This window comes from Electrona antarctica, assembly GCF_951216825.1.
Source record: "Electrona antarctica genome assembly, chromosome: 1".
Classification (NCBI taxonomy): domain Eukaryota; kingdom Metazoa; phylum Chordata; class Actinopteri; order Myctophiformes; family Myctophidae; genus Electrona; species Electrona antarctica.
This window is the reverse complement of record NC_136806.1, coordinates 8,439,567-8,449,351: the sequence shown is the minus strand read 5'-3', so window position 1 is coordinate 8,449,351 and position 9,785 is coordinate 8,439,567.

Sequence of the window (9,785 nt, the reverse complement as noted above, 5' to 3'; positions counted from 1 at the left end):
CTTTGTCCACCTTTGCTGTTGTCATCGTTAGTTAACCAAACCAAAATCCAGTAATCCAGCACGTGTAAGTGGAGGATGTAAACATTAGTAGGCTATTAACCAGGAACCACATGGTTCCATTTGATTCCATTTGGTCCCGTACACTCTCAAGGAGGGTACGTGGTCTAATAATGCATATCAAATTGCGTCCTTAAAATGTATAACTTTTAACGCTGCATTATGGGTGGAGGTTTGATTGGGAGTTTGAGGAGCAGACAGACAGGTACGTGGAGGTGTGTGAGAACTTGAAGCAGACAGACAGGTGGAGCAGACAGACAGGTCAGGAGGTGTGTGGGCCTACTATAAAGGCCAATGCATGCTTTGAGCTACAACCTACAAGGGTGGAACAACACGTCGCACAGCATGTCAACATGCTTTCTGAGGTTTGAGTATTCATGCTTCAGTTCTCACACACACACACACACACACACACACACACACACACACACACACACACACACACACACACACACACACACACACACACACACTCACACTCACACTCACACACACACACACACACACACACACACACACGGAAGTGGATGTCTCCTCAAGTTACCATCCGTGACATTTTATGACATGACCTTTGGTTTTTCCAGAGGTACGCGACACCATCTGTGAATGTCTTCCAGCATGACACGTTTTCATCTTTTTGACATCACTTTTGTTGGGCGAGGGGGCATTCGACACTTGTTGCACAAAGCTTAGATTGGCCTTAAAGAATGTCACTGGCAATTTTTTACATTATTAATGAACGACTTCCATTCAGTTCAACCAACAAACTGGACCTTTAAACTGCTTGGTACTTGGTACGCCCTCTCTGCCTCTACATCAAATCTCTTTGCTGAAAATAGCCAATCTACAAGCTCACAGAAAACACTAAAAAATATATCAAGAAATCTGGCAACTGAACTGAACTTGAACACTTTTTAAGGTCAACCACACCAATGCAACTCCTTGCAACTCAATGAGTTGCATAATTGCATTGATGTGGTTTGCCTTAAAAAACTTTGTCCCGTTTTGTCCCTTTGGTATGGTTTGGGCTGAACAGAGTGACAAACGTCAACTCAAATAGCTTCAGTGAACAGGCAATATACGTGTGCACAAACTCGAGTCTTCAACACAAGGTACAACACAATGTTATGATGAGAAGCCAACAACGTGACTGACCAAAACACACTCCTTTTATACTCAGTCTCATCAACTTTTAGATGCACCACAGCTGGGTGCCCAGGTGGAAGCAGTCTCTGAATGAAGTCCAGAGAGGAGAGTGGAGGGAGCAGGACCTGCAGGGAGGGAAGACGCAACACACAACCAAAATAATAACAGCCGTCGCAGTCGCAGTCCCCTACCAGGGCCCAGGAAATGATTCTCCGTTCATTTTCCTCAGACATTTCAGAAAGTATTTATTTAAAGACGTTTACGCCGCGGACAAAGCCAACTCGAGTCGTGACAAATCATGACAACAAACACAATTTTTTGGGCCGAACAAATAATTCGAAAGAAGAAAAAAACACTTTTTTTGTTGTTTTTCTTCTTTGTAATTATTTGTTTGGTCCAAAATATTGTTTGTGTTGTCATGAGTTGTCACGACTCGAGTTGGCTTTGTCCGCGGCGTAACCGTCTTTAAATAAATACTTTAAGAAATGTCTATGGGAAAAATGCATTGGGATTAATTTCCTGGTCCATGGTAGGGGGCGGGACTGCGACGCTCTATACCCATTGGAAATAATAGACTCCAACCTGCTTCTGTTCTCCTAAAAAGGTGGCCACCTAATTCACGCAGATATGGGAAGTAAACCGGGAGGTGGCAGGGCATTCTTTTGTTTGTTTTTTGTCTTGGGACACACTGGACAGGGTCACAGCTAGGGGCAGAGTCACACTGGACAGGGTCACAGCTAGGGGCAGAGTCACACTGGACAGGGTCACAGCTAGGGGCAGAGTCACACTGGACAGGGTCACAGCTAGGGGCAGAGTCACACTGGACAGGGTCACAGCTAGGGGCAGAGTCACACTGGACAGGGTCACAGCTAGGGGCAGAGTCACACTGGACAGGGTCACAGCTTGGGGCAGAGTCACACTGGACAGGGTCACAGCTAGGGGCAGAGTCACACTGGACAGGGTCACAGCTAGGGGCAGAGTCACACTGGACAGGGTCACAGCTTGGGGCAGAGTCACACTGGACAGGGTCACAGCTAGGGGCAGAGTCACACTGGACAGGGTCACAGCTAGGGGCAGAGTCACACTGGACAGGGTCACAGCTAGGGGCAGAGTCACACTGGACAGGGTCACAGCTAGGGGCAGAGTCACACTGGACAGGGTCACAGCTAGGGGCAGAGTCACACTGGACAGGGTCACAGCTAGGGGCAGAGTCACACTGGACAGGGTCACAGCTAGGGGCAGAGTCACACTGTACAGGGTCACAGCTAGGGGCAGAGTCACACTGGACAGGGTCACAGCTAGGGGCAGAGTCACACTGGACAGGGTCACAGCTAGGGGCAGAGTCACACTGGACAGGGTCACAGCTAGGGGCAGAGACACACTGGACAGGGTCACAGCTAGGGGCAGAGTCACACTGGACAGGGTCACAGCTAGGGGCAGAGTCACACTGGACAGGGTCACAGCTAGGGGCAGAGTCACACTGGACAGGGTCACAGCTAGGGGCAGAGTCACACTGGACAGGGTCACAGCTAGGGGCAGAGTCACACTGGACAGGGTCACAGCTAGGGGCAGAGTCACACTGGACAGGGTCACAGCTAGGGGCAGAGTCACACTGGACAGGGTCACAGCTAGGGGCAGAGTCACACTGGACAGGGTCACAGCTAGGGGCAGAGTCACACTGGACAGGGTCACAGCTAGGGGCAGAGTCACACTGGACAGGGTCACAGCTAGGGGCAGAGTCACACTGGACAGGGTCACAGCTAGGGGCAGAGTCACACTGGACAGGGTCACAGCTAGGGGCAGAGTCACACTGGACAGGGTCACAGCTAGGGGCAGAGTCACACTGGACAGGGGCACAGCTAGGGGCAGAGTCACACTGGACAGGGTCACAGCTAGGGGCAGAGTCACACTGGACAGGGTCACAGCTAGGGGCAGAGTCACACTGGACAGGGTCACAGCTAGGGGCAGAGTCACACTGGACAGGGTCACAGCTAGGGGCAGAGACACACTGGACAGGGTCACAGCTAGGGGCAGAGTCACACTGGACAGGGTCACAGCTAGGGGCAGAGTCACACTGGACAGGGTCACAGCTAGGGGCAGAGTCACACTGGACAGGGTCACAGCTAGGGGCAGAGTCACACTGGACAGGGTCACAGCTAGGGGCAGAGTCACACTGGACAGGGTCACAGCTAGGGGCAGAGTCACACTGGACAGGGTCACAGCTAGGGGCAGAGTCACACTGGACAGGGTCACAGCTAGGGGCAGAGTCACACTGGACAGGGTCACAGCTAGGGGCAGAGTCACACTGGACAGGGTCACAGCTAGGGGCAGAGTCACACTGGACAGGGTCACAGCTAGGGGCAGAGTCACACTGGACAGGGTCACAGCTAGGGGCAGAGACACACTGGACAGGGTCACAGCTAGGGGCAGAGTCACACTGGACAGGGTCACAGCTAGGGGCAGAGTCACACTGGACAGGGTCACAGCTAGGGGCAGAGTCACACTGGACAGGGTCACAGCTAGGGGCAGAGTCACACTGGACAGGGTCACAGCTAGGGGCAGAGTCACACTGGACAGGGTCACAGCTAGGGGCAGAGTCACACTGGACAGGGTCACAGCTAGGGGCAGAGTCACACTGGACAGGGTCACAGCTAGGGGCAGAGTCACACTGGACAGGGTCACAGCTAGGGGCAGAGTCACACTGGACAGGGTCACAGCTAGGGGCAGAGTCACACTGGACAGGGTCACAGCTAGGGGCAGAGTCACACTGGACAGGGTCACAGCTAGGGGCAGAGTCACACTGGACAGGGTCACAGCTAGGGGCAGAGACACACTGGACAGGGTCACAGCTAGGGGCAGAGACACACTGGACAGGGTCACAGCTAGGGGCAGAGTCACACTGGACAGGGTCACAGCTAGGGGCAGAGACACACTGGACAGGGTCACAGCTAGGGGCAGAGTCACACTGGACAGGGTCACAGCTAGGGGCAGAGTCACACTGGACAGGGTCACAGCTAGGGGCAGAGACACACTGGACAGGGTCACAGCTAGGGGCAGAGTCACACTGGACAGGGTCACAGCTAGGGGCAGAGTCACACTGGACAGGGTCACAGCTAGGGGCAGAGTCACACTGGACAGGGTCACAGCTAGGGGCAGAGTCACACTGGACAGGGTCACAGCTAGGGGCAGAGTCACACTGGACAGGGTCACAGCTAGGGGCAGAGTCACACTGGACAGGGTCACAGCTAGGGGCAGAGTCACACTGGACAGGGTCACAGCTAGGGGCAGAGTCACACTGGACAGGGTCACAGCTAGGGGCAGAGTCACACTGGACAGGGTCACAGCTAGGGGCAGAGTCACACTGGACAGGGTCACAGCTAGGGGCAGAGACACACTGGACAGGGTCACAGCTAGGGGCAGAGTCACACTGGACAGGGTCACAGCTAGGGGCAGAGTCACACTGGACAGGGTCACAGCTAGGGGCAGAGTCACACTGGACAGGGTCACAGCTAGGGGCAGAGTCACACTGGACAGGGTCACAGCTAGGGGCAGAGTCACACTGGACAGGGTCACAGCTAGGGGCAGAGTCACACTGGACAGGGTCACAGCTAGGGGCAGAGTCACACTGGACAGGGTCACAGCTAGGGGCAGAGACACACTGGACAGGGTCACAGCTAGGGGCAGAGTCACACTGGACAGGGTCACAGCTAGGGGCAGAGTCACACTGGACAGGGTCACAGCTAGGGGCAGAGTCACACTGGACAGGGTCACAGCTAGGGGCAGAGTCACACTGGACAGGGTCACAGCTAGGGGCAGAGTCACACTGGACAGGGTCACAGCTAGGGGCAGAGTCACACTGGACAGGGTCACAGCTAGGGGCAGAGTCACACTGGACAGGGTCCATGTGGTATGTAATGGTACAATGGTATTATCAATACTGGGATGGAAAATGTTCCTGTCAAGTAGGAAATGTCCCACAGGCCAAGCCTGTTGCTTTGTTTTGTCAAATTGGCAAATATAGATTTATATATTGGTATTTCTCTTTATCTCCCAGTGTGTGTGTGTGTGTGTGCGTGTGCGTGTGTGTGTGTTAAAACAGCATATAGGCTGTATAAACTCAACCTTTAACTGACCTTATAACTCACTGGGATGTTACAAAGGCTCATGGGAAGTCTGCCTCTAGCATGGTGGGTCGATGCGAGGCCTAATATTCTGCGCACGCACGCACACAGGCACGCACACACGCGCACACACACAAATAACTAACTACATTTTTTCATTTTCAACTCGTCAATTCTTTACCCCGTATACTTCTACTCCACTACATCTCATCTCAGAGGGAAATGTTGTAGGCCTACTTTTTTTTTTTTTTTTTTTTTTAACTCTGTTTGCTCTTTATTTGCACTCTATATTCGATCCCTTTGTTTGCTGTGTTTGATGTTATATGTTAATAATGTTATCTATGCTGCTGCATTGTCTGAAGGGAGCCAAACAAAAAGAAGTTTTACTCTTATGTACCTGTACAGTGTACACAAGATGTAAGTACAACCTTGAACCTTGAACCTTTACTCACTATTATTTGTATTTGTTTTTTAAGACACAGGCATTTTTCTTGTACACATTGCTATTTCTGCTTAAAGTAGCAATACTTTTCCTTGAGTAGAACAATTTAAAACACACCATGGGACTCTTTGGTAGTGTCTCTCTCTAGCCTGAGCCTCACCATGACCATAATAAACAGGGCTGGCCTATAGCACCCTCTTGTGGTGAAAAAAAAGGCTTGGTTTCTCCTCTGTGATTTTGAATAGAGTTGATTCAACCGTCTTTAATAGTGGTTTATGTTTGTTTCTTGTGCTATAAAGAACCACTTGTAGTTTAGGTTTGAACAACCACTTTATTTACAACCAATGTAGCTTACGGCACGGGGTACATGTCTGTGTGGATCACAGTCAGCTAAACACATACACATAAACTGAGCTCTCGTTCCAGTAGTCTCGCGGGACTACCGCAGCTACGGCAACACTGACTGACCAAAACAGTTTGGGAACACAACTGTCTACATCCCCCTTTTCAAGCAATGCTCATCAACCAACCATTGACAGAGTCCAAAGCCAAAAGGTACTGCATATAGAAAATAAAAAACGTAGCATGTGAAAACACTTATTACAAGAAACATGAAACATTTTTCAAATGTCCTTCCCTTCTTCCCCCTTTTTTTTTTTTTAAGTGAACAAATCACATCTCCTAATCAAGGTACTTTCTGTTTGGTTTAGGGACCCTACCAAATCTAGTGCGGTACACAGGAGTGGATGGCTGAACTGGGCTATGGTCCTTTGTCTCTGTACACTCCTGTGGCAGCGGTGGCCGAACGGATAGCGGCGCGGTCTTGATACCGGAAGGTTCCTAGTTCGAATCAGCCGTCCGACACGTTAAAATTACCACCGCTGAAGTGCCCTTGAACAAGGCATTGAACCACTACGATGAAATGTGTTCTATGAGCAGGGCCTGGCTGGAAACAAGTTCTTGAGCTTAGCCCAGATACCCTGGGTAAATATAGATTTCATTTCATTTCATTTCATTTCATTTCATTTCACACCGTCGGGAGTATTCCCGGCACTAGTTTGTGCTTGGCATTGTCCCGGCAGTGAGCAGTGAGTGTTATCCGGCTCTTCAGTCATTTGTGTTCCGTCCATCTGTTGAATGGGAGTGCGTTGTGGCATTTCCGGGTCCTTTGCGACGACAGGGTCTGTAGGTCGTGTAGGTCGTGGCTCCATCACTGGCAGAATGTGACGTCTGTTGCGTCTGTATTCTCTCCCGTCAGACTCCACCACGTATGAACGTGGCGCAACACAAAGTCTCTTTACAATGCCTAATTTGTCATGGCCTTTTTGTGTTTGTAGTCGTACCACTTGATTTTGTGACAGGGGAGCTAGAGGTTTGCTGGACCTGTCATAGCAGCGCTTCTGAGCCTTGCGCTTCCTTGTGAGCTGGGCTTGTATGTCGGCCGACGCTTTCGCTGCTGGAGTCAGTAACTGTTTGCAGATTGGCAGGATCGTTCGAGTCCGTCTGGAGAACAGTCTTTGCGCAGGGGAGCCCAAGATCTCGTCCCTGGGCATGTTTCGAATGTGTAGCAAGTTGAGGTAGAAGTCTGTTCCGTCTCTCTTTGTCGTCTCCAGGAGTTTCTTTGCACTCCTCACGGCCCTCTCACTAAGGCCGTTAGACTGAGGGTACTCGGGACTGCTTGTCACATGTGCAAAGTCCCAAGATCTGGCAAAGTCACGAAACATCTGACTGGTGTACTGGGTGCCACCATCCGAGTACAACTTCTGTGGTGATCCGTGAACTGAGAAGTGACGTTTCAGCTTGTTGATCACGCTCAGGGACGTTATGTTGCTGAGTTGGTCAATTTCAAACCAGCCCGAGTAAGAGTCCACGAGCACCAAATAGTGATGGTTATCCCACTCAAATATGTCTGTACCGACAATAGACCACGGCAGGTCAGGGACCGTGTGTAGTTTCAGTGGCTCTTTTTGTTGATGCGCTTTTAGGCTGTTACAGACACTGCATGCTTTGACGGCAGTGTCTATGTCGTCGTTCAATGATGGCCAGAACATGTACTGATATTGAATTTTGTTATTTTTCATGTCGTGTTTATGAATTGAATAGAATGTTAGGACCCGAATGGAAACAAGACCACAAGGATTTTTCGGTGATATCTAGACAGTGTCGGACTGTACTCTGCTGCTGTTTACATTCCCGTCTAATTAAGTATTCAGTCAATGAACCAATGAACATTCAGTGTCGGTTCTATGCTTCCTCCAGGAAGGGATAATGTACGCCGTGCCGCGCCGGTCGTTGTTGAGAAAGAACGGACGAAAGGGCAGGATGATTTAACAGAGAGGTGAAAGCCGAGGGGTTTAATTAATACAATGACATTTCTATTCATGTTATAAATATTCTAACATAGAAATCAACTGCTACTAACATGTCGTTTACGGTGTTGTATTTTACAAAATAATTATAATTGCCTCATTAAAATAATTTTCACATAGCCTCTCCAGAGACCAGTCAGGTGATGTTAAAATAAATCACACCCGTGTGAAGTGAGGGGCGCTAATATATTAAAGTCTAACTCATGTTGATTAGGTGATGTAATGGTGATGTAAAACAAACGGTGCCAACACAAACATTAAATGCCATTAACAATAAAGAGACACTATGACGTAATGAGGGACAATATGACGTAAATGTTCCTTTCATTATCAATGGCATTTTTAAAACAAACTAAAAACAATTAAACCCATGGGCTAGCGCCCCTCAAAAACTAGACCAGTGCCCGGCTGTATAGAGCACCGAGTCGGTAACGATGGAAGTTGGAGATCCATGCCCCACCCGGTTATACAAAACCTGTTGTACAAATATGAGCCCCCCCATATAATACCTATAGACATAATAATTCTGTTGATACAGGCGTATTGACACATAGTTTTGACTGTTCAATATCGCGTGCAGCCATTAGGCTACTGTCGACAATTACACCTCTCCTCATCCTGTCATCCCTTCACAATAAAGTGTGTCCCAATGCTGGTGCTGCACATTTTACCCAGGTTATTAACAGGAAATAGGTGTAACTTTAACATCGTGGGAGAGAGCAAGGCAGTGAGCGAGCGAGCGAGAGAGGGCCAAGAGTGGCGGGGGGTTGACTGATGCCTGACGGTCAGTCGGATCTCGGAGGCCCCCCTGAGGGTGGAGGCCTGTTTCAATTGAAACTGGTGAAACTGAAACATAGGCCTCCTATGCCGTTGTACCCGTGTCAGAGTACCCGTTACACCCATCAGTCTGTGTCCCTTTTATGCCCATATATGGAGATTTCGGTATGGGTCTCTCTGTGTCCATTTATTCCTATATATGGAGTTCTGTGTCAGGCGCATGCCCAAATATGGAGTGTGTGATGTCAGAACAGGCCATCTTATGGAGTTATGTGTCAGGCATGCCCAAATATGGAGTGTGTGATGTCAGAACAGGCCAACTTATGGAGTTCTGTGTCAGGCATGCCCAAATATGGAGTGTGTGATGTCAGAACAGGCCATCTTATGGAGTTCTGTGTCAGGCATGCCCAAATATGGAGTGTTGTGATGTCAGAACAGCCGTACAGACAGACAGACAGACAGACAGACAGACAGACAGACAGACAGACAGAGATGTGGTGCATTTATAGATAGATAATAATAAAATAGAATGTGAATTTGTGTAGATGAATGGTGGACGTAATATCCAAATTATTTCACACAATGCAATGTCCCTGAAGCTGTTTTCCGTTATCTGCATACTTAATAGCGTATCTGTCGAGTGGAAACCGCATACGTGCAAAACTGTTGCTTTTAAGGATAAAAAAACAAACAAACAAAAACAAAACCGCAGGCCCGGGCGGTTATTAGCTCAACCGTCTGGGCACCTAGGCTGCTGAGCCAGCCTGACAGTTAGCTCAACCGTCTGGGGCACCTAGGCTGCTGAGCCAGCCTGACAGTTAGCTCAACCGTCTGGGGCACCTAGGCTGCTGAGCCAGCCTGACGGTCAGCTCA